The sequence below is a fragment of the Phyllobates terribilis genome, unplaced genomic scaffold (genome assembly GCF_046119375.1).
Source record: "Phyllobates terribilis strain yellow unplaced genomic scaffold, ASM4611937v1 Scaffold_72__1_contigs__length_7157903, whole genome shotgun sequence".
Lineage (NCBI taxonomy): Eukaryota > Metazoa > Chordata > Amphibia > Anura > Dendrobatidae > Phyllobates > Phyllobates terribilis.
This window is the reverse complement of record NW_027362832.1, coordinates 268097-293431: the sequence shown is the minus strand read 5'-3', so window position 1 is coordinate 293431 and position 25335 is coordinate 268097.

The following is a 25335-nucleotide window of genomic DNA, read 5'->3' as shown; positions in this document are numbered from 1 at the left end:
CAACCATAGTTGTCCTGACGCTAACCCTACTTGTCCTGACGCTAACCCTAGTTGTCCTGACGCTAACCCTAGTTGTCCTGACGCTAACCCTACTTGTCCTGACGCTAACCCTACTTGTCCTGACGCTAACCCTACTTGTCCTGACGCTAACCCTAGTTGTCCTGACGCTAACCCTAGTTGTCCTGACGCTAACCCTACTTGTCCTGATGCTAACCCTAGTTGTCCTGACGCTCACTCTAGTTGTCCTGACGCTAACCCTACTTGTCCTGACGCTAACCCTACTTGTCCTGACGATAACCCTACTTGTCCTGACGCTAACCCTAGTTGTCCTGACGCTAACCCTAGTTGTCCTGACGCTAACGCTACTTGTCCTGACGCTAACCCTAGTTGTCCTGACGCTAACCCTAGTTGTCCTGACGCTAACCCTAGTTGTCCTGACGCTAACCCTAGTTGTCCTGACGCTAACCCTAGTTGTCCTGACGCTAACCCTACTTGTCCTGACGCTAAACCTAGTTGTCCTTACGCTAACCCTAGTTGTCCTGACGCTAACCCTACTTGTCCTGACGCTAACCCTAGTTGTCCTGACGCTAACCCTAGTTGTCCTGACGCTAACCCTAGTTGTCCTGACGCTAACCCTACTTGTCCTGACGCTAACCCTACTTGTCCTGACGCTAACCCTAGTTGTCCTGACGCTAACCCTAGTTGTCCTGACGCTAACCCTACTTGTCCTGATGCTAACCCTAGTTGTCCTGACGCTCACTCTAGTTGTCCTGACGCTAACCCTACTTGTCCTGACGCTAACCCTAGTTGTCCTGACGATAACCCTACTTGTCCTGACGCTAACCCTAGTTGTCCTGACGCTAACCCTAGTTGTCCTGACGCTAACCCTAGTTGTCCTGACGCCAACTCTATTTGTCCTGACGCTAACCCTAGTTTTCCTGACGCTAACCCTAGTTGTCCTGACGCTAACGCTACTTGTCCTGACGCTAACCCTAGTTGTCCTGACGCTAACCCTAGTTGTCCTGACGCTAACCCTAGTTGTCCTGACGCTAACCCTAGTTGTCCTGACGCTAACCCTACTTGTCCTGACGCTAAACCTAGTTGTCCTGACGCTAACCCTACTTGTCCTGACGCTAACCTTAGTTGTCCTGACGCTAACCCTAGTTGTCCTGACGCTAACCCTAGTTGTCCTGACGCTAAACCTAGTTGTCCTGACGCTAACCCTACTTGTCCTGACGCTAACCCTAGTTGTCCTGACGTTAACCCTAGTTGTCCTGACGTTAACCCTAGTTGTCCTGACGCTAACCCTACTTGTCCTGACGCTAACCCTAGTTGTCCTGACGCTAACCCTAGTTGTCCTGACGCTAACCCTAGTTGTCCTGACGCTAACCCGAGTTGTCCTGACGCTAACCCTAGTTGTCCTGACGCTAACCCTAGTTGTCCTAACGCTAACCCTAGTTGTCCTGACGCTAACCCGAGTTGACCTGACGCTATCCCGAGTTGTCCTGACGCTAACCCTAGTTGTCCTGACGCTAACCCTAGTTGTCCTGACGCTAACCCGAGTTGTCCTGACGCTAACCCGAGTTGTCCTGACGCTAACCCCAGTTGTCCTGACGCTAACCCGAGTATTCCTGACGCTAACCCGAGTTGTCCTGACGCTAACCCGAGTTGTCCTGATGCTAACCCGAGTTGTCCTGACGATAACCCGAGTTGTCCTGACGCCAACCCGAGTTGTCCTGACGCTAACCCGAGTTGTCCTGACGCTAACCCGAGTTGTCCTGACGCTAACCCGAGTTGTCCTGAAGCTAACCCGAGTTGTCCTGACGCTAACCCGAGTTGTCCTGATGCTAACCCTAATTGTCCTGACGCTTACCCGAGTTGTCCTGACGCTAACCCTAGTTGTCCTGACGCTAACCCTAGTTGTCCTGACGCTAACCCTAGTTGTCCTGACGCTAACCCTACTTGTCCTGACGCTAACTATAGTTGTCCTGACACTAACCCTAGTTGTCCTGACGCTAACCCTAGTTGTCCTGACGCTAACCCTAGTTGTCCTGACGCTAACCCTAGTTGTCCTGACGCTAACCCTACTTGTCCTGACGCTAACCCTAGTTGTCCTGACGCTAACCCTAGTTGTCCTGACGCTAACCCTAGTTGTCCTGACGCCTTCCCTAGTTGTCCTGACGCCTACCCTAGTTGTCCTGATGCCAACCCTAGTTGTCCTGACGCCAACCCTAGTTGTCCTGACGCTAACCCTAGTTGTCCTGACGCTAACCCTAGTTGTCCTGACGCTAACCCTAGTTGTCCTGATGCTAACCCTAGTTGTCCTGACGCTAACCCTAGTTGTCCTGACGCTAACCCTAGTTGTCCTGACGCTAACCCGAGTTGTCCTGACGCTAACCCTAATTGTCCTGACGCTAACCCTAGTTGTCCTGACGCTAACCCTAATTGTCCTGACGCTAACCCTAGTTGTCCTGACGCTAACCCTAGTTGTCCTGACGCTAACCCGAGTTGTCCTGAAGCTAACCCGAGTTGTCCTGACGCTAACCTGAGTTTTCCTGACGCTAACCCTAATTGTCCTGACGCTAACCCGAGTTGTCCTGACGCCAACCCTAGTTGTCCTGACGCTAACCCTAGTTGTCCTGACGCTAACCCTAGTTGTCCTGACGCTAACCCTACTTGTCCTGACGCTAACCCTACTTGTCCTGAAGCTAACCCTAGTTTTCCTGACGATAACCCTAGTTGTCCTGACGCTAACCCTACTTGTCCTGACGCTAACCCTAGTTGTCCTGACGCTAACCCTAGTTGTCCTGATGCTAACCCTACTTGTCCTGACGCTAACCCTAGTTGTCCTGACGCTAACCCTAGTTGTCCTGACACTAACCCTACTTGTCCTGACGCTAACCCTAGTTGTCCTGATGCTAAACCTAGTTGTCCTGACGCTAACCCTAGTTGTACTGACGCTAACCCTACTTGTCCTGACGCTAACCCTAGTTGTCCTGACGATAACCCTAGTTGTCCTGACACTAACCCTAGTTGTCCTGACGCTTACCCTAGTTATCCTGACGCTAACCCTAGTTGTCCTGACGCTAACCCTAGATGTCCTGAAGCTAACCCTACTTGTCCTGACGCTAACCCTGGTTGTCCTGACGCTAACCCTGGTTGTCCTGACGCTAACCCTAGTTGTCCTGACGCTAACCCTAGTTGTACTGACGCTAACCCTAGTTGTCCTGACGCTAACCCTACTTGTCCTGACGCTAACCCTAGATGTCCTGACGCTAACCCTACTTGTCCTGACGCTAACCCTAGTTGTCCTGACGCTAACCCTAGTTGTCCTGACGCTAACCCTACTTGTCCTGATGCTAACCCTAGTTGTCCTGACGCTCACTCTAGTTGTCCTGACGCTAACCTACTTGTCCTGACGCTAACCCTAGTTGTCCTGACGATAACCCTACTTGTCCTGACGCTAACCCTAGTTGTCCTGACGCTAACCCTAGTTGTCCTGACGCTAACCCTAGTTGTCCTGACGCTAACCCTAGTTGTCCTGACGCTAACTCTATTTGTCCTGACGCTAACCCTAGTTTTCCTGACGCTAACCCTAGTTGTCCTGACGCTAACGCTACTTGTCCTGACGCTAACCCTACTTGTCCTGACGCTAACCCTAGTTGTCCTGACGCTAACCTCAGTTGTCCTGACGCTAACCCTAGTTGTCCTGACGCTAACCCTACTTGTCCTGACGCTAAACCTAGTTGTCCTTACGCTAACCCTAGTTGTCCTGACGCTAACCCTACTTGTCCTGACGCTAACCCTAGTTGTCCTGACGCTAACCCTAGTTGTCCTGACGCTAACCCTACTTGTCCTGACGCTAACCCTACTTGTCCTGACGCTAACCCTAGTTGTCCTGACGCTAACCCTAGTTGTCCTGACGCTAACCCTACTTGTCCTGATGCTAACCCTAGTTGTCCTGACGCTCACTCTAGTTGTCCTGACGCTAACCCTACTTGTCCTGACGCTAACCCTAGTTGTCCTGACGATAACCCTACTTGTCCTGACGCTAACCCTAGTTGTCCTGACGCTAACCCTAGTTGTCCTGACGCTAACCCTAGTTGTCCTGACGCTAACCCTAGTTGTCCTGACGCCAACTCTATTTGTCCTGACGCTAACCCTAGTTTTCCTGACGCTAACCCTAGTTGTCCTGACGCTAACGCTACTTGTCCTGACTCTAACCCTAGTTGTCCTGACGCTAACCCTAGTTGTCCTGACGCTAACCCTAGTTGTCCTGACGCTAACCCTACTTGTCCTGACGCTAAACCTAGTTGTCCTGACGCTAACCCTACTTGTCCTGACGCTAACCTTAGTTGTCCTGACGCTAACCCTAGTTGTCCTGACGCTAACCCTAGTTGTCCTGACGCTAAACCTAGTTGTCCTGACGCTAACCCTAGTTGTCCTGAGGCTAACCCTAGTTGCCCTGACGCTAACCCTAGTTGTCCTGACGCTAACCCTAGTTGTCCTGAAGCTAACCCTACTTGTCCTGACGCTAACCCTAGTTGTCCTGACGCTAACCCTAGTTGTCCTGACGCTAACCCTACTTGTCCTGACGCTAACCCTACTTGTCCTGACGCTAACCCTAGTTGTCCTGACGCTAACCCTAGTTGTCCTGACGCTAACCCTACTTGTCCTGACGCTAACCCTAGTTGTCCTGACGCTAACCCTAGTTGTCCTGACGCTAACCCTACTTGTCCTGACGCTAACCCTAGTTGTCCTGACGTTAACCCTAGTTGTCCTGACGTTAACCCTAGTTGTCCTGACGCTAACCCTACTTGTCCTGACGCTAACCCTAGTTGTCCTGACGCTAACCCTAGTTGTCCTGACGCTAACCCTAGTTGTCCTGACGCTAACCCGAGTTGTCCTGACGCTAACCCTAGTTGTCCTGACGCTAACCCTAGTTGTACTAACGCTAACCCTAGTTGTCCTGACGCTAACCCGAGTTGACCTGACGCTATCCCGAGTTGTCCTGACGCTAACCCTAGTTGTCCTGACGCTAACCCTAGTTGTCCTGACGCTAACCCGAGTTGTCCTGACGCTAACCCCAGTTGTCCTGACGCTAACCCGAGTATTCCTGACGCTAACCCGAGTTGTCCTGACGCTAACCCGAGTTGTCCTGACGCTAACCCGAGTTGTCCTGACGATAACCCGACTTGTCCTGACGCCAACCCGAGTTGTCCTGACGCTAACCCGAGTTGTCCTGACGCTAACCCGAGTTGTCCTGACGCTAACCCGAGTTGTCCTGAAGCTAACCCGAGTTGTCCTGACGCTAACCCGAGTTGTCCTGATGCTAACCCTAATTGTCCTGACGCTTACCCGAGTTGTCCTGACGCTAACCCTAGTTGTCCTGACGCTAACCCTAGTTGTCCTGACGCTAACCCTAGTTGTCCTGACGCTAACCCTACTTGTCCTGACGCTAACTATAGTTGTCCTGACGCTAACCCTAGTTGTCCTGACGCTAACCCTAGTTGTCCTGACGCTAACCCTAGTTGCCCTGACGCTAACCCTACTTGTCCTGACGCTAACCCTAGTTGTCCTGACGCTAACCCTAGTTGTCCTGACGCTAACCCTACTTGTCCTGACGCTAACCCTAGTTGTCCTGACGCTAACCCTAGTTGTCCTGACGCTAACCCTAGTTGTCCTGACGCCTACCCTAGTTGTCCTGACGCCTACCCTAGTTGTCCTGACGCCAACCCTAGTTGTCCTGACGCCAACCCTAGTTGTCCTGACGCTAACCCTAGTTGTCCTGACGCTAACCCTAGTTGTCCTGACGCCAACCCTAGTTGTCCTGACGCTAACCCTAGTTGTCCTGATGCTAACCCTAGTTGTCCTGACGCTAACCCTAGTTGTCCTGACGCTAACCCTAGTTGTCCTGACGCTAACCCGAGTTGTCCTGACGCTAACCCTAATTGTCCTGACGCTAACCCTAGTTGTCCTGACGCTAACCCTAATTGTCCTGACGCTAACCCTAGTTGTCCTGACGCTAACCCTAGTTGTCCTGACGCTAACCCGAGTTGTCCTGAAGCTAACCCGAGTTGTCCTGAAGCTAACCTGAGTTTTCCTGACGCTAACCCTAATTGTCCTGACGCTAACCCGAGTTGTCCTGACGCCAACCCTAGTTGTCCTGACGCTAACCCTAGTTGTCCTGACGCTAACCCTAGTTGTCCTGACGCTAACCCTACTTGTCCTGACGCTAACCCTACTTGTCCTGAAGCTAACCCTAGTTTTCCTGACGATAACCCTAGTTGTCCTGACGCTAACCCTACTTGTCCTGACGCTAACCCTAGTTGTCCTGACGCTAACCCTAGTTGTCCTGATGCTAACCCTACTTGTCCTGACGCTAACCCTAGTTGTCCTGACGCTAACCCTAGTTGTCCTGACACTAACCCTACTTGTCCTGACGCTAACCCTAGTTGTCCTGATGCTAAACCTAGTTGTCCTGACGCTAACCCTAGTTGTCCTGACGCTAACCCTACTTGTCCTGACGCTAACCCTAGTTGTCCTGACGATAACCCTAGTTGTCCTGACGCTAACCCTAGTTGTCCTGACGCTTACCCTAGTTATCCTGACGCTAACCCTAGTTGTCCTGACGCTAACCCTAGATGTCCTGACGCTAACCCTACTTGTCCTGACGCTAACCCTGGTTGTCCTGACGCTAACCCTGGTTTTCCTGACGCTAACCCTAGTTGTCCTGACGCTAACCCTAGTTGTACTGACGCTAATCCTAGTTGTCCTGACGCTAACCCTACTTGTCCTGACGCTAACCCTAGATGTCCTGACGCTAACCCTACTTGTCCTGACGCTAACCCTGGTTGTCCTGACGCTAACCCTGGTTGTCCTGACGCTAACCCTAGTTGTCCTGACGCTAACCCTAGTTGTACTGACGCTAACCCTAGTTGTCCTGATGCTAACCCTAGTTGTCCTGACGCTAACCCTAGTTGTCCTGACGCTACCCTAGTTGTACTGATGCTAACCCTAGTTGTCCTGACGCTAACCCTAGTTGTCCTGACGCTAACCCTACTTGTCCTGACGCTAACCCTAGTTGTCCTGACGCTAACCCTACTTGTCCTGATGCTAACCCTAGTTGTCCTGACGCTAACCCTAGTTGTCCTGACGCTAACCCTAGTTGTCCTGACGCTAACCCTACTTGTCCTGACGCTAACCCTAGTTGTCCTGACGTGAACCCTAGTTTTCCTGACGCTAACCCTAGTTGTCCTGACGCTAACCCTAGTTGTCCTGACGCTAACCCCAGTTGTCCTGACGCTAACCCGAGTATTCCTGACGCTAACCCGAGTTGTCCTGACGCTAACCCGAGTTGTCCTGACGCTAACCCGAGTTGTCCTGACGATAACCCGAGTTGTCCTGACGCCAACCCGAGTTGTCCTGACGCTAACCCGAGTTGTCCTGACGCTAACCCGAGTTGTCCTGACGCTAACCCGAGTTGTCCTGAAGCTAACCCGAGTTGTCCTGACGCTAACCCGAGTTGTCCTGATGCTAACCCTAATTGTCCTGACGCTTACCCGAGTTGTCCTGACGCTAACCCTAGTTGTCCTGACGCTAACCCTAGTTGTCCTGACGCTAACCCTAGTTGTCCTGACGCTAACCCTACTTGTCCTGACGCTAACTATAGTTGTCCTGACGCTAACCCTAGTTGTCCTGACGCTAACCCTAGTTGCCCTGACGCTAACCCTACTTGTCCTGACGCTAACCCTAGTTGTCCTGACGCTAACCCTAGTTGTCCTGACGCTAACCCTACTTGTCCTGACGCTAACCCTAGTTGTCCTGACGCTAACCCTAGTTGTCCTGACGCTAACCCTAGTTGTCCTGACGCCTACCCTAGTTGTCCTGACGCCTACCCTAGTTGTCCTGACGCCAACCCTAGTTGTCCTGACGCCAACCCTAGTTGTCCTGACGCTAACCCTAGTTGTCCTGACGCTAACCCTACTTGTCCTGACGCCAACCCTAGTTGTCCTGACGCTAACCCTACTTGTCCTGACGCTAACCCTAGATGTCCTGACGCTAACCCTACTTGTCCTGACGCTAACCCTGGTTGTCCTGACGCTAACCCTGGTTGTCCTGACGCTAACCCTAGTTGTCCTGACGCTAACCCTAGTTGTACTGACGCTAACCCTAGTTGTCCTGATGCTAACCCTAGTTGTCCTGACGCTAACCCTAGTTGTCCTGACGCTAACCCTAGTTGTACTGATGCTAACCCTAGTTGTCCTGACGCTAACCCTAGTTGTCCTGACGCTAACCCTACTTGTCCTGACGCTAACCCTAGTTGTCCTGACGCTAACCCTACTTGTCCTGATGCTAACCCTAGTTGTCCTGACGCTAACCCTAGCTGTCCTGACGCTAACCCTAGTTGTCCTGACGCTAACCCTACTTGTCCTGACGCTAACCCTAGTTGTCCTGACGTGAACCCTAGTTTTCCTGACGCTAACCCTAGTTGTCCTGACGCTAACCCTAGTTGTCCTGACGCTAACCCTGGTTGTCCTGACGCTAACCCTAGTTGTCCTGACGCTAACCCTAGTTGTCCTGACGCTAACCCTAGTTGTACTGACGCTAACCCTAGTTGTCCTGATGCTAACCCTAGTTGTCCTGACGCTAACCCTAGTTGTCCTGACGCTAACCCTAGTTGTACTGATGCTAACCCTAGTTGTCCTGACGCTAACCCTAGTTGTCCTGACGCTAAGCCTACTTGTCCTGACGCTAACCCTAGTTGTCCTGACGCTAACCCTACTTGTCCTGATGCTAACCCTAGTTGTCCTGACGCTAACCCTAGTTGTCCTGACGCTAACCCTAGTTGTCCTGACGCTAACCCTACTTGTCCTGACGCTAACCCTAGTTGTCCTGACGTGAACCCTAGTTTTCCTGACGCTAACCCTAGTTGTCCTGACGCTAACCCTAGTTGTCCTGACGCTAACCCTACTTGTCCTGACGCTAACCCTAGTTGTCCTGACACTAACCCTATTTGTCCTGACGCTAACCCTACTTGTCCTGACGCTAACCCTAGTTGTCCTGACGCTAACCCTAGTTGTCCTGACGCTAACCCTAGTTGTCCTGACGCTAACCCTAGTTGTCCTGAGGCTAACCCTAGTTGTCCTGACGCTAACCCTAGTTGTCCTGATGCTAACCCTAGTTGTCCTGACGCTAACCCTAGTTGTCCTGACGCTAACCCTAGATGTCCTGACGCTAACCCTACTTGTCCTGACGCTAACCCTGGTTGTCCTGACGCTAACCCTACTTGTCCTGACGCTAACCCTAGTTGTCCTGACGCTAACCCTAGTTGTCCTGACGTGAACCCTAGTTTTCCTGACGCTAACCCTAGTTGTCCTGACGCTAACCCTAGTTGTCCTGACGCTAACCCTGGTTGTCCTGACGCTAACCCTAGTTGTCCTGACGCTAACCCTAGTTGTCCTGACGCTAACCCTAGTTGTACTGACGCTAACCCTAGTTGTCCTGATGCTAACCCTAGTTGTCCTGACGCTAACCCTAGTTGTCCTGACGCTAACCCTAGTTGTACTGATGCTAACCCTAGTTGTCCTGACGCTAACCCTAGTTGTCCTGACGCTAAGCCTACTTGTCCTGACGCTAACCCTAGTTGTCCTGACGCTAACCCTACTTGTCCTGATGCTAACCCTAGTTGTCCTGACGCTAACCCTAGTTGTCCTGACGCTAACCCTAGTTGTCCTGACGCTAACCCTACTTGTCCTGACGCTAACCCTAGTTGTCCTGACGTGAACCCTAGTTTTCCTGACGCTAACCCTAGTTGTCCTGACGCTAACCCTAGTTGTCCTGACGCTAACCCTACTTGTCCTGACGCTAACCCTAGTTGTCCTGACACTAACCCTATTTGTCCTGACGCTAACCCTACTTGTCCTGACGCTAACCCTAGTTGTCCTGACGCTAACCCTAGTTGTCCTGACGCTAACCCTAGTTGTCCTGACGCTAACCCTAGTTGTCCTGACGCTAACCCTAGTTGTCCTGAGGCTAACCCTAGTTGTCCTGACGCTAACCCTAGTTGTCCTGATGCTAACCCTAGTTGTCCTGACGCTAACCCTAGTTGTCCTGACGCTAACCCTAGATGTCCTGACGCTAACCCTACTTGTCCTGACGCTAACCCTGGTTGTCCTGACGCTAACCCTACTTGTCCTGACGCTAACCCTAGTTGTCCTGACGCTAACCCTAGTTGTCCTGACGCTAACCCTAGTTGTCCTGACGCTAACCCTAGTTGTCCTGACGCTAATCCTTCTTGTCCTGACGCCAACCATAGTTGTCCTGACGCTAACCCTACTTGTCCTGACGCTAACCCTAGTTGTCCTGACGCTAACCCTAGTTGTCCTGACGCTAACCCTACTTGTCCTGACGCTAACCCTACTTGTCCTGACGCTAACCCTACTTGTCCTGACGCTAACCCTACTTGTCCTGACGCTAACCCTAGTTGTCCTGACGCTAACCCTACTTGTCCTGATGCTAACCCTAGTTGTCCTGACGCTCACTCTAGTTGTCCTGACGCTAACCCTACTTGTCCTGACGCTAACCCTAGTTGTCCTGACGATAACCCTACTTGTCCTGACGCTAACCCTAGTTGTCCTGACGCTAACCCTAGTTGTCCTGACGCTAACTCTATTTGTCCTGACGCTAACCCTAGTTGTCCTGACGCTAACCCTAGTTGTCCTGACGCTAACCCTACTTGTCCTGACGCTAACCCTACTTGTCCTGACGCTAACCCTACTTGTCCTGACGCTAACCCTAGTTGTCCTTACGCTAACCCTAGTTGTCCTGACGCTAACCCTACTTGTCCTGATGCTAACCCTAGCTGTCCTGACGCTCACTCTAGTTGTCCTGACGCTAACCCTACTTGTCCTGACGCTAACCCTAGTTGTCCTGACGATAACCCTACTTGTCCTGACGCTAACCCTAGTTGTCCTGACGCTAACCCTAGTTGTCCTGACGCTAACCCTAGTTGTCCTGACGCTAACCCTAGTTGTCCTGACGCTAACTCTATTTGTCCTGACGCTAACCCTAGTTTTCCTGACGCTAACCCTAGTTGTCCTGACGCTAACGCTACTTGTCCTGACGCTAACCCTAGTTGTCCTGACGCTAACCCTAGTTGTCCTGACGCTAACCCTAGTTGTCCTGACGCTAACCCTACTTGTCCTGACGCTAAACCTAGTTGTCCTGACGCTAACCCTACTTGTCCTGACGCTAACCCTAGTTGTCCTGACGCTAACCCTAGTTGTCCTGACGCTAAACCTAGTTGTCCTGACGCTAACCCTAGTTGTCCTGAGGCTAACCCTAGTTGCCCTGACGCTAACCCTAGTTGTCCTGACGCTAACCCTAGTTGTCCTGACGCTAACCCTACTTGTCCTGACGCTAACCCTAGTTGTCCTGACGCTAACCCTAGTTGTCCTGACGCTAACCCTACTTGTCCTGACGCTAACCCTAGTTGTCCTGACGCTAACCCTAGTTGTCCTGACGCTAACCCTACTTGTCCTGACGCTAACCCTAGTTGTCCTGACGCTAACCCTAGTTGTCCTGACGCTAACCCTAGTTGTCCTGACGCTAACCCTACTTGTCCTGACGCTAACCCTAGTTGTCCTGACGCTAACCCTAGTTGTCCTGACGCTAACCCTACTTGTCCTGACGCTAACCCTAGTTGTCCTGACGTTAACCCTAGTTGTCCTGACGTTAACCCTAGTTGTCCTGACGCTAACCCTACTTGTCCTGACGCTAACCCTAGTTGTCCTGACGCTAACCCTAGTTGTCCTGACGCTAACCCTAGTTGTCCTGACGCTAACCCGAGTTGTCCTGACGCTAACCCTAGTAGTCCTGACGCTAACCCTAGTTGTCCTGACGCTAACCCTAGTTGTCCTAACGCTAACCCTAGTTGTCCTGACGCTAACCCGAGTTGACCTGACGCTATCCCGAGTTGTCCTGACGCTAACCCTAGTTGTCCTGACGCTAACCCTAGTTGTCCTGACGCTAACCCGAGTTGTCCTGACGCTAACCCGAGTTGTCCTGACGCTAACCCTAGTTGTCCTGACGCTAACCCGAGTATTCCTGACGCTAACCCGAGTTGTCCTGACGCTAACCCGAGTTGTCCTGACGCTAACCCGAGTTGTCCTGACGATAACCCGAGTTGTCCTGACGCCAACCCGAGTTGTCCTGACGCTAACCCGAGTTGTCCTGACGATAACCCGAGTTGTCCTGACGCCAACCCGAGTTGTCCTGACGCTAACCCGAGTTGTCCTGACGATAACCCGAGTTGTCCTGACGCCAACCCGAGTTGTCCTGACGCTAACCCGAGTTGTCCTGACGATAACCCGAGTTGTCCTGACGCCAACCCGAGTTGTCCTGACGCTAACCCGAGTTGTCCTGATGCTAACCCTAATTGTCCTGACGCTTACCCGAGTTGTCCTGACGCTAACCCTAGTTGTCTTGACGCTAACCCTAGTTGTCCTGACGCTAACCCTAGTTGTCCTGACGCTAACCCTACTTGTCCTGACGCTAACTATAGTTGTCCTGACGCTAACCCTAGTTGTCCTGACGCTAACCCTAGTTGTCCTGACGCTAACCCTACTTGTCCTGATGCTAACCCTAGTTGTCCTGACGCTAACCCTAGTTGTCCTGATGCTAACCCTAGTTGTCCTGACGCTAACCCGAGTTGTCCTGACGCTAACCCTAATTGTCCTGACGCTAACCCTAGTTGTCCTGACGCTAACCCTAATTGTCCTGACGCTAACCCTAGTTGTCCTGACGCTAACCCTAGTTGTCCTGACGCTAACCCGAGTTGTCCTGAAGCTAACCCGAGTTGTCCTGACGCTAACCTGAGTTTTCCTGACGCTAGCCCTAATTGTCCTGACGCTAACCCGAGTTGTCCTGACGCCAACCCTAGTTGTCCTGACGCTAACCCTAGTTGTCCTGACGCTAACCCTAGTTGTCCTGACGCTAACCCTACTTGTCCTGACGCTAACCCTACTTGTCCTGAAGCTAACCCTAGTTTTCCTGACGATAACCCTAGTTGTCCTGACGCTAACCCTACTTGTCCTGACGCTAACCCTAGTTGTCCTGACGCTAACCCTAGTTGTCCTGATGCTAACCCTACTTGTCCTGACGCTAACCCTAGTTGTCCTGACGCTAACCCTAGTTGTCCTGACACTAACCCTACTTGTCCTGACGCTAACCCTAGTTGTCCTGATGCTAAACCTAGTTGTCCTGACGCTAACCCTAGTTGTCCTGACGCTAACCCTACTTGTCCTGACGCTAACCCTAGTTGTCCTGACGATAACCCTAGTTGTCCTGACGCTAACCCTAGTTGTCCTGATGCTTACCCTAGTTATCCTGACGCTAACCCTAGTTGTCCTGACGCTAACCCTAGTTGTCCTGACGCTAACCCTAGTTGTCCTGATGCTAACCCTAGTTGTCCTGACGCTAACCCTAGATGTCCTGACGCTAACCCTACTTGTCCTGACGCTAACCCTGGTTGTCCTGACGCTAACCCTGGTTGTCCTGACGCTAACCCTAGTTGTCCTGACGCTAACCCTAGTTGTACTGACGCTAACCCTAGTTGTCCTGATGCTAACCCTAGTTGTCCTGACGCTAACCCTAGTTGTCCTGATGCTAACCCTAGCTGTACTGATGCTAACCCTAGTTGTCCTGACGCTAACCCTAGTTGTCCTGACGCTAACCCTACTTGTCCTGACGCTAACCCTAGTTGTCCTGACGCTAACCCTAGTTGTCCTGATGCTAACCCTAGTTGTCCTGACGCTAACCCTAGTTGTCCTGACGCTAACCCTAGTTGTCCTGACGCTAACCCTACTTGTCCTGACGCTAACCCTAGTTGTCCTGACGTGAACCCTAGTTTTCCTGACGCTAACCCTAGTTGTCCTGACGCTAACCCTAGTTGTCCTGACGCTAACCCTACTTGTCCTGACGCTAACCCTAGTTGTCCTGACACTAACCCTAGTTGTCCTGACGCTAACCCTACTTGTCCTGACGCTAACCCTAGTTGTCCTGACGCTGACCCTACTTGTCCTGACGCTAACCCTAGTTGTCCTGACGCTAACCCTAGTTGTCCTGACGCTAACCCTACTTGTCCTGACGCTAACCCTATTTGTCCTGACGCTAACCCTAGTTGTCCTGACGCTAACCCTATTTGTTCTGACGCTAACCCTAGTTATCCTGACGCTAACCCTAGTTGTCCTGAGGCTAACCCTAGTTGTCCTGACGCTAACCCTAGTTGTCCTGATGCTAACCCTAGTTGTCCTGACGCTAACCCTAGTTGTCCTGACGCTAACCCTAGATGTCCTGACGCTAACCCTACTTGTCCTGACGCTAACCCTGGTTGTCCTGACGCTAACCCTACTTGTCCTGACGCTAACCCTAGTTGTCCTGACGCTAACCCTAGTTGTCCTGACGCTAACCCTAGTTGTCCTGACGCTAATCCTTCTTGTCCTGACGCCAACCATAGTTGTCCTGACGCTAACCCTACTTGTCCTGACGCTAACCCTAGTTGTCCTGACGCTAACCCTAGTTGTCCTGACGCTAACCCTACTTGTCCTGACGCTAACCCTACTTGTCCTGACGCTAATCCTAGTTGTCCTGACGCTAACCCTAGTTGTCCTGACGCTAACCCTAATTGTCCTGATGCTAACCCTAGTTGTCCTGACGCTCACTCTAGTTGTCCTGACGCTAACCCTACTTGTCCTGACGCTAACCCTAGTTGTCCTGACGATAACCCTACTTGTCCTGACGCTAACCCTAGTTGTCCTGACGCTAACCCTAGTTGTCCTGACGCTAACCCTAGTTGTCCTGACGCTAACCCTAGTTGTCCTGACGCTAACTCTATTTGTCCTGACGCTAACCCTAGTTTTCCTGACGCTAACCCTAGTTGTCCTGACGCTAACGCTACTTGTCCTGACGCTAACCCTAGTTGTCCTGACGCTAACCCTAGTTGTCCTGACGCTAACCCTAGTTGTCCTGACGCTAACCCTAGTTGTCCTGACGCTAAACCTAGTTGTCCTGACGCTAACCCTACTTGTCCTGACGCTAAACCTAGTTGTCCTGACGCTAACCCTAGTTGTCCTGACGCTAACCCTACTTGTCCTGACGCTAACCCTAGTTGTCCTGACGCTAACCCTAGTTGTCCTGACGCTAACCTTAGTTGTCCTGACGCTAAACCTAGTTGTCCTGACGCTAACCCTAGTTGTCCTGAGGCTAACCCTAGTTGCCCTGACGCTAACCCTAGTTGTCCTGACGCTAACCCTAGTTGTCCTGATGCTAACCCTACTTGTCCTGACGCTAACCCTAGTTGTCCTGACGCTAACCCTAGTTGTCCTGACGCTAACCCTACTTGTCCTGACGCTAACCCTAGTTGTCCTGATGCTAACCCTAGTTGTCCTGACGCTAACCCTACTTGTCCTGACGCTAACCCTAGTTGTCCTGACTCTAACCCTAGTTGTCCTGATGCTAACCCTACTTGTCCTGACGCTAACCCTAGTTGTCCTGACGCTAACCCTAGTTGTCCTGACGCTAACCCTACTTGTCCTGACGCTAAGCCTAGTTGTCCTGACGTTAACCCTAGCTGTCCTGACGTTAACCCTAGTTGTCCTGACGCTAACCCTACTTGTCCTGACGCTAACCCTAGTTGTCCTGACGCTAACCCTAGTTGTCCTGACGCTAACCCTAGTTGTCCTGACGCTAACCCGAGTTGTCCTGACGCTAACCCTAGTTGTCCTGACGCTAACCCTAGATGTCCTAACGCTAACCCGAGTTGTCCTGACGCTAACCCGAGTTGACCTGACGCTAACCCGAGTTGTCCTGACGCTAACCCTAGTTGTCCTGACGCTAACCCTAGTTGTCCTGACGCTAACCCGAGTCGTCCTGACGCTAACCCGAGTTGTCCTGACGCTAACCCTAGTTGTCCTGACGCTAACCCGAGTATTCCTGACGCTAACCCGAGTTGTCCTGACGCTAACCCGAGTTGTCCTGATGCTAACCCGAGTTGTCCTGACGATAACCCGAGTTGTCCTGACGCCAACCCGAGTTGTCCTGACGCTAACCCGAGTTGTCCTGACGCTAACCCGAGTTGTCCTGACGCTAACCCGAGTTGTCCTGAAGCTAACCCGAGTTGTCCTGACGCTAACCCGAGTTGTCCTGATGCTAACCCTAATTGTCCTCACGCTTACCCGAGTTGTCCTGACTCTAACCCTAGTTGTCCTGACGCTAACCCTAGTTGTCCTGACGCTAACCCTACTTGTCCTGACGCTAACTATAGTTGTCCTGACGCTAACCCTAGTTGTCCTGACGCTAACCCTAGTTGTCCTGACGCTAGCCCTACTTGTCCTGACGCTAACCCTAGTTGTCCTGACGCTAACCCTAGTTTTCCTGACGCTAACCCTACATGTTCTGACGCTAACCCTAGTTGTCCTGACGCTAACCCTAGTTGTCCTGACGATAACCCGAGTTGTCCTGACGATAACCCTACTTGTCCTGACGCTAACCCTACTTGTCCTGACGCTAACCCTAGTTGTCCTGACGCTAACCCTACTTGTCCTGACGCTAACCCTAGTTGTCCTGACGCTAACCCTAGTTGTCCTGACGCTAACCCTACTTGTCCTGACGCTAACCCTACTTGTCCTGACGCTAATCCTAGTTGTCCTGACGCTAACCCTAGTTGTCCTGACGCTAACCCTAATTGTCCTGATGCTAACCCTAGTTGTCCTGACGCTCACTCTAGTTGTCCTGACGCTAACCCTACTTGTCCTGACGCTAACCCTAGTTGTCCTGACGATAACCCTACTTGTCCTGACGCTAACCCTAGTTGTCCTGACGCTAACCCTAGTTGTCCTGACGCTAACCCTAGTTGTCCTGACGCTAACCCTAGTTGTCCTGACGCTAACTCTATTTGTCCTGACGCTAACCCTAGTTTTCCTGACGCTAACCCTAGTTGTCCTGACGCTAACGCTACTTGTCCTGACGCTAACCCTAGTTGTCCTGACGCTAACCCTAGTTGTCCTGACGCTAACCCTAGTTGTCCTGACGCTAACCCTAGTTGTCCTGACGCTAAACCTAGTTGTCCTGACGCTAACCCTACTTGTCCTGACGCTAAACCTAGTTGTCCTGACGCTAACCCTAGTTGTCCTGACGCTAACCCTACTTGTCCTGACGCTAACCCTAGTTGTCCTGACGCTAACCCTAGTTGTCCTGACGCTAACCTTAGTTGTCCTGACGCTAAACCTAGTTGTCCTGACGCTAACCCTAGTTGTCCTGAGGCTAACCCTAGTTGCCCTGACGCTAACCCTAGTTGTCCTGACGCTAACCCTAGTTGTCCTGATGCTAACCCTACTTGTCCTGACGCTAACCCTAGTTGTCCTGACGCTAACCCTAGTTGTCCTGACGCTAACCCTACTTGTCCTGACGCTAACCCTAGTTGTCCTGATGCTAACCCTAGTTGTCCTGACGCTAACCCTACTTGTCCTGACGCTAACCCTAGTTGTCCTGACTCTAACCCTAGTTGTCCTGATGCTAACCCTACTTGTCCTGACGCTAACCCTAGTTGTCCTGACGCTAACCCTAGTTGTCCTGACGCTAACCCTACTTGTCCTGACGCTAAGCCTAGTTGTCCTGACGTTAACCCTAGCTGTCCTGACGTTAACCCTAGTTGTCCTGACGCTAACCCTACTTGTCCTGACGCTAACCCTAGTTGTCCTGACGCTAACCCTAGTTGTCCTGACGCTAACCCTAGTTGTCCTGACGCTAACCCGAGTTGTCCTGACGCTAACCCTAGTTGTCCTGACGCTAACCCTAGATGTCCTAACGCTAACCCGAGTTGTCCTGACGCTAACCCTAATTGTCCTGATGCTAACCCTAGTTGTCCTGACGCTCACTCTAGTTGTCCTGACGCTAACCCTACTTGTCCTGACGCTAACCCTAGTTGTCCTGACGATAACCCTACTTGTCCTGACGCTAACCCTAGTTGTCCTGACGCTAACCCTAGTTGTCCTGACGCTAACCCTAGTTGTCCTGACGCTAACCCTAGTTGTCCTGACGCTAACTCTATTTGTCCTGACGCTAACCCTAGTTTTCCTGACGCTAACCCTAGTTGTCCTGACGCTAACGCTACTTGTCCTGACGCTAACCCTAGTTGTCCTGACGCTAACCCTAGTTGTCCTGACGCTAACCCTAGTTGTCCTGACGCTAACCCTAGTTGTCCTGACGCTAAACCTAGTTGTCCTGACGCTAACCCTACTTGTCCTGACGCTAAACCTAGTTGTCCTGACGCTAACCCTAGTTGTCCTGACGCTAACCCTACTTGTCCTGACGCTAACCCTAGTTGTCCTGACGCTAACCCTAGTTGTCCTGACGCTAACCTTAGTTGTCCTGACGCTAAACCTAGTTGTCCTGACGCTAACCCTAGTTGTCCTGAGGCTAACCCTAGTTGCCCTGACGCTAACCCTAGTTGTCCTGACGCTAACCCTAGTTGTCCTGATGCTAACCCTACTTGTCCTGACGCTAACCCTAGTTGTCCTGACGCTAACCCTAGTTGTCCTGACGCTAACCCTACTTGTCCTGACGCTAACCCTAGTTGTCCTGATGCTAACCCTAGTTGTCCTGACGCTAACCCTACTTGTCCTGACGCTAACCCTAGTTGTCCTGACTCTAACCCTAGTTGTCCTGATGCTAACCCTACTTGTCCTGACGCTAACCCTAGTTGTCCTGACGCTAACCCTAGTTGTCCTGACGCTAACCCTACTTGTCCTGACGCTAAGCCTAGTTGTCCTGACGTTAACCCTAGCTGTCCTGACGTTAACCCTAGTTGTCCTGACGCTAACCCTACTTGTCCTGACGCTAACCCTAGTTGTCCTGACGCTAACCCTAGTTGTCCTGACGCTAACCCTAGTTGTCCTGACGCTAACCCGAGTTGTCCTGACGCTAACCCTAGTTGTCCTGACGCTAACCCTAGATGTCCTAACGCTAACCCGAGTTGTCCTGACGCTAACCCGAGTTGACCTGACGCTAACCCGAGTTGTCCTGACGCTAACCCTAGTTGTCCTGACGCTAACCCTAGTTGTCCTGACGCTAACCCGAGTCGTCCTGACGCTAACCCGAGTTGTCCTGACGCTAACCCTAGTTGTCCTGACGCTAACCCGAGTATTCCTGACGCTAACCCGAGTTGTCCTGACGCTAACCCGAGTTGTCCTGATGCTAACCCGAGTTGTCCTGACGATAACCCGACTTGTCCTGACGCCAACCCGAGTTGTCCTGACGCTAACCCGAGTTGTCCTGACGCTAACCCGAGTTGTCCTGACGCTAACCCGAGTTGTCCTGAAGCTAACCCGAGTTGTCCTGACGCTAACCCGAGTTGTCCTGATGCTAACCCTAATTGTCCTCACGCTTACCCGAGTTGTCCTGACTCTAACCCTAGTTGTCCTGACGCTAACCCTAGTTGTCCTGACGCTAACCCTACTTGTCCTGACGCTAACTATAGTTGTCCTGACGCTAACCCTAGTTGTCCTGACGCTAACCCTAGTTGTCCTGACGCTAGCCCTACTTGTCCTGACGCTAACCCTAGTTGTCCTGACGCTAACCCTAGTTTTCCTGACGCTAACCCTACATGTTCTGACGCTAACCCTAGTTGTCCTGACGCTAACCCTAGTTGTCCTGACGATAACCCGAGTTGTCCTGACGATAACCCTACTTGTCCTGACGCTAACCCTACTTGTCCTGACGCTAACCCTAGTTGTCCTGACGCTAACCCTACTTGTCCTGACGCTAACCCTAGTTGTCCTGACGCTAACCCTAGTTGTCCTGACGGTAACCCTACTTGTCCTGACGCTAACCCTAGTTGTCCTGACGTTAACCCTAGTTGTCCTGACGTTAACCCTAGTTGTCCTGACGCTAACCCTACTTGTCCTGACGCTAACCCTAGTTGTCCTGACGCTAACCCTAGTTGTCCTGACGCTAACCCTAGTTGTCCTGACGCTAACCCGAGTTGTCCTGACGCTAACCCTAGTTGTCCTGACGCTAACCCTAGTTGTCCTAACGCTAACCCTAGTTGTCCTGACGCTAACCCGAGTTGACCTGACGCTAACCCGAGTTGTCCTGACGCTAACCCTAGTTGTCCTGACGCTAACCCTAGTTGTCCTGACGCTAACCCGAGTTGTCCTGACGCTAACCCGAGTTGTCCTGACGCTAACCCTAGTTGTCCTGACGATAACCCGAGTTCTCCTGACGCCAACCCGAGTTGTCCTGACGCTAACCCGAGTTGTCCTGACGCTAACCCGAGTTGTCCTGACGCTAACCCGAGTTGCCTGACGCTAACCCGAGTTGTCCTGAAGCTAACCCGAGTTGTCCTGATGCTAACCCGAGTTGTCCTGACGCTAACCCTAATTGTCCTGACGCTTACCCGAGTTGTCCTGACGCTAACCCTAGTTGTCCTGACGCTAACCCTAGTTGTCCTGACGCTAACCCTAGCTGTCCTGACGCTAACCCTACTTGTCCTGACGCTAACCCTAGTTGTCCTGACGCTAACCCTAATTGTCCTGATGCTAACCCTAGTTGTCCTGACGCTCACTCTAGTTGTCCTGACGCTAACCCTACTTGTCCTGACGCTAACCCTAGTTGTCCTGACGATAACCCTACTTGTCCTGACGCTAACCCTAGTTGTCCTGACGCTAACCCTAGTTGTCCTGACGCTAACCCTAGTTGTCCTGACGCTAACCCTAGTTGTCCTGACGCTAACTCTATTTGTCCTGACGCTAACCCTAGTTTTCCTGACGCTAACCCTAGTTGTCCTGACGCTAACGCTACTTGTCCTGACGCTAACCCTAGTTGTCCTGACGCTAACCCTAGTTGTCCTGACGCTAACCCTAGTTGTCCTGACGCTAACCCTAGTTGTCCTGACGCTAAACCTAGTTGTCCTGACGCTAACCCTACTTGTCCTGACGCTAAACCTAGTTGTCCTGACGCTAACCCTAGTTGTCCTGACGCTAACCCTACTTGTCCTGACGCTAACCCTAGTTGTCCTGACGCTAACCCTAGTTGTCCTGACGCTAACCTTAGTTGTCCTGACGCTAAACCTAGTTGTCCTGACGCTAACCCTAGTTGTCCTGAGGCTAACCCTAGTTGCCCTGACGCTAACCCTAGTTGTCCTGACGCTAACCCTAGTTGTCCTGATGCTAACCCTACTTGTCCTGACGCTAACCCTAGTTGTCCTGACGCTAACCCTAGTTGTCCTGACGCTAACCCTACTTGTCCTGACGCTAACCCTAGTTGTCCTGATGCTAACCCTAGTTGTCCTGACGCTAACCCTACTTGTCCTGACGCTAACCCTAGTTGTCCTGACTCTAACCCTAGTTGTCCTGACGCTAACCCTACTTGTCCTGACGCTAACCCTAGTTGTCCTGACGCTAACCCTAGTTGTCCTGACGCTAACCCTACTTGTCCTGACGCTAACCCTAGTTGTCCTGACGTTAACCCTAGCTGTCCTGACGTTAACCCTAGTTGTCCTGACGCTAACCCTACTTGTCCTGACGCTAACCCTAGTTGTCCTGACGCTAACCCTAGTTGTCCTGACGCTAACCCTAGTTGTCCTGACGCTAACCCGAGTTGTCCTGACGCTAACCCTAGTTGTCCTGACGCTAACCCTAGTTGTCCTAACGCTAACCCTAGTTGTCCTGACGCTAACCCGAGTTGACCTGACGCTAACCCGAGTTGTCCTGACGCTAACCCTAGTTGTCCTGACGCTAACCCTAGTTGTCCTGACGCTAACCCGAGTCGTCCTGACGCTAACCCGAGTTGTCCTGACGCTAACCCTAGTTGTCCTGACGCTAACCCGAGTATTCCTGACGCTAACCCGAGTTGTCCTGACGCTAACCCGAGTTGTCCTGACGCTAACCCGAGTTGTCCTGACGATAACCCGAGTTGTCCTGACGCCAACCCGAGTTGTCCTGACGCTAACCCGAGTTGTCCTGACGCTAACCCGAGTTGTCCTGACGCTAACCCGAGTTGTCCTGAAGCTAACCCGAGTTGTCCTGACGCTAACCCGAGTTGTCCTGATGCTAACCCTAATTGTCCTCACGCTTACCCGAGTTGTCCTGACGCTAACCCTAGTTGTCCTGACGCTAACCCTAGTTGTCCTGACGCTAACCCTAGTTGTCCTGACGCTAACCCTACTTGTCCTGACGCTAACTATAGTTGTCCTGACGCTAACCCTAGTTGTCCTGACGCTAACCCTAGTTGTCCTGACGCTAGCCCTACTTGTCCTGACGCTAACCCTAGTTGTCCTGACGCTAACCCTAGTTGTCCTGACGCTAACCCTACATGTTCTGACGCTAACCCTAGTTGTCCTGACGCTAACCCTAGTTGTCCTGACGATAACCCGAGTTGTCCTGACGATAACCCTACTTGTCCTGACGCTAACCCTACTTGTCCTGACGCTAACCCTAGTTGTCCTGACGCTAACCCTACTTGTCCTGACGCTAACCCTAGTTGTCCTGACGCTAACCCTAGTTGTCCTGACGCTAACCCTACTTGTCCTGACGCTAACCCTAGTTGTCCTGACGTTAACCCTAGTTGTCCTGACGTTAACCCTAGTTGTCCTGACGCTAACCCTACTTGTCCTGACGCTAACCCTAGTTGTCCTGACGCTAACCCTAGTTGTCCTGACGCTAACCCTAGTTGTCCTGACGCTAACCCGAGTTGTCCTGACGCTAACCCTAGTTGTCCTGACGCTAACCCTAGTTGTCCTAACGCTAACCCTAGTTGTCCTGACGCTAACCCGAGTTGACCTGACGCTAACCCGAGTTGTCCTGACGCTAACCCTAGTTGTCCTGACGCTAACCCTAGTTGTCCTGACGCTAACCCGAGTTGTCCTGACGCTAACCCGAGTTGTCCTGACGCTAACCCTAGTTGTCCTAACGATAACCCGAGTTCTCCTGACGCCAACCCGAGTTGTCCTGACGCTAACCCGAGTTGTCCTGACGCAAACCCGAGTTGTCCTGACGCTAACCCGAGTTGCCTGACGCTAACCCGAGTTGTCCTGAAGCTAACCCGAGTTGTCCTGATGCTAACCCGAGTTGTCCTGACGCTAACCCTAATTGTCCTGACGCTTACCCGAGTTGTCCTGACGCTAACCCTAGTTGTCCTGACGCTAACCCTAGTTGTCCTGACGCTAACCCTAGCTGTCCTGACGCTAACCCTACTTGTCCTGACGCTAACTATAGTTGTCCTGACGCTAACCCTAGTTGTCCTGACGCTAACCCTAGTTGTCCTGACGCTAACCCTACTTGTCCTGACGCTAACCCTAGTTGTCCTGACGCTAACACTAGTTGTCCTGACGCTAACCCTACATGTCCTGACGCTAACCCTAGTTGTCCTGACGCTAACCCTAGTTGTCCTGACGATAACCCGAGTTGTCCTGACGATAACCCTACTTGTCCTGACGCTAACCCTACTTGTCCTGACGCTAACCCTAGTTGTCCTGACGCTAACCCTACTTGTCCTGACGCTAACCCTAGTTGTCCTGACGCTAACCCTAGTTGTCCTGACGCTAACCCTACTTGTCCTGACGCTAACTATAGTTGTCCTGACGCTAACCCTAGTTGTCCTGACGCTAACCCTAGTTGTCCTGACGCTAACCCTACTTGTCCTGACGCTAACCCTAGTTGTCCTGACGCTAACACTAGTTGTCCTGACGCTAACCCTACATGTCCTGACGCTAACCCTAGTTGTCCTGACGCTAACCCTAGTTGTCCTGACGATAACCCGAGTTGTCCTGACGATAACCCTACTTGTCCTGACGCTAACCCTACTTGTCCTGACGCTAACCCTAGTTGTCCTGACGCTAACCCTACTTGTCCTGACGCTAACCCTAGTTGTCCTGACGCTAACCCTAGTTGTCCTGACGCTAACCCTACTTGTCCTGACGCTAACCATAGTTGTCCTGACGCTAACCCTACTTGTCCTGACGCTAACCCTAGTTGTCCTGATGCTAACCCTAGTTGTCCTGACGCTAACCCTAGTTGTCCTGACGCTAACCCTAGTTGTCCTGACGCTAACCCTAGTTGTCCTGACGCCTACCCTAGTTGTCCTGACGCCTACCCTAGTTGTCCTGATGCCAACCCTAGTTGTCCTGACGCCAACCCTAGTTGTCCTGACGCCAACCCTAGTTGTCCTGACGCTAACCCTAGTTGTCCTGACGCTAACCCTAGTTGTCCTGACGCTAACCCGAGTTGTCCTGACGCTAACCCTACTTGTCCTGACGCTAACCCTAGTTGTCCTGACGTTAACCCTAGCTGTCCTGACGTTAACCCTAGTTGTCCTGACGCTAACCCTACTTGTCCTGACGCTAACCCTAGTTGTCCTGACGCTAACCCTAGTTGTCCTGACGCTAACCCTAGTTGTCCTGACGCTAACCCGAGTTGTCCTGACGCTAACCCTAGTTGTCCTGACGCTAACCCTAGTTGTCCTAACGCTAACCCTAGTTGTCCTGACGCTAACCCGAGTTGACCTGACGCTAACCCGAGTTGTCCTGACGCTAACCCTAGTTGTCCTGACGCTAACCCTAGTTGTCCTGACGCTAACCCGAGTCGTCCTGACGCTAACCCGAGTTGTCCTGACGCTAACCCTAGTTGTCCTGACGCTAACCCGAGTATTCCTGACGCTAACCCGAGTTGTCCTGACGCTAACCCGAGTTGTCCTGACGCTAACCCGAGTTGTCCTGACGATAACCCGAGTTGTCCTGACGCCAACCCGAGTTGTCCTGATGCTAACCCTAATTGTCCTCACGCTTACCCGAGTTGTCCTGACGCTAACCCTAGTTGTCCTGACGCTAACCCGAGTTGTCCTGAAGCTAACCCGAGTTGTCCTGACGCTAACCCGAGTTGTCCTGATGCTAACCCTAATTGTCCTCACACTTACCCGAGTTGTCCTGACGCTAACCCTAGTTGTCCTGACGCTAACCCTAGTTGTCCTGACGCTAACCCTAGTTGTCCTGACGCTAACCCTACTTGTCCTGACGCTAACTATAGTTGTCCTGACGCTAACCCTAGTTGTCCTGACGCTAACCCTAGTTGTCCTGACGCTAGCCCTACTTGTCCTGACGCTAACCCTAGTTGTCCTGACGCTAACCCTAGTTGTCCTGACGCTAACCCTACATGTTCTGACGCTAACCCTAGTTGTCCTGACGCTAACCCTAGTTGTCCTGACGATAACCCGAGTTGTCCTGACGATAACCCTACTTGTCCTGACGCTAACCCTACTTGTCCTGACGCTAACCCTAGTTGT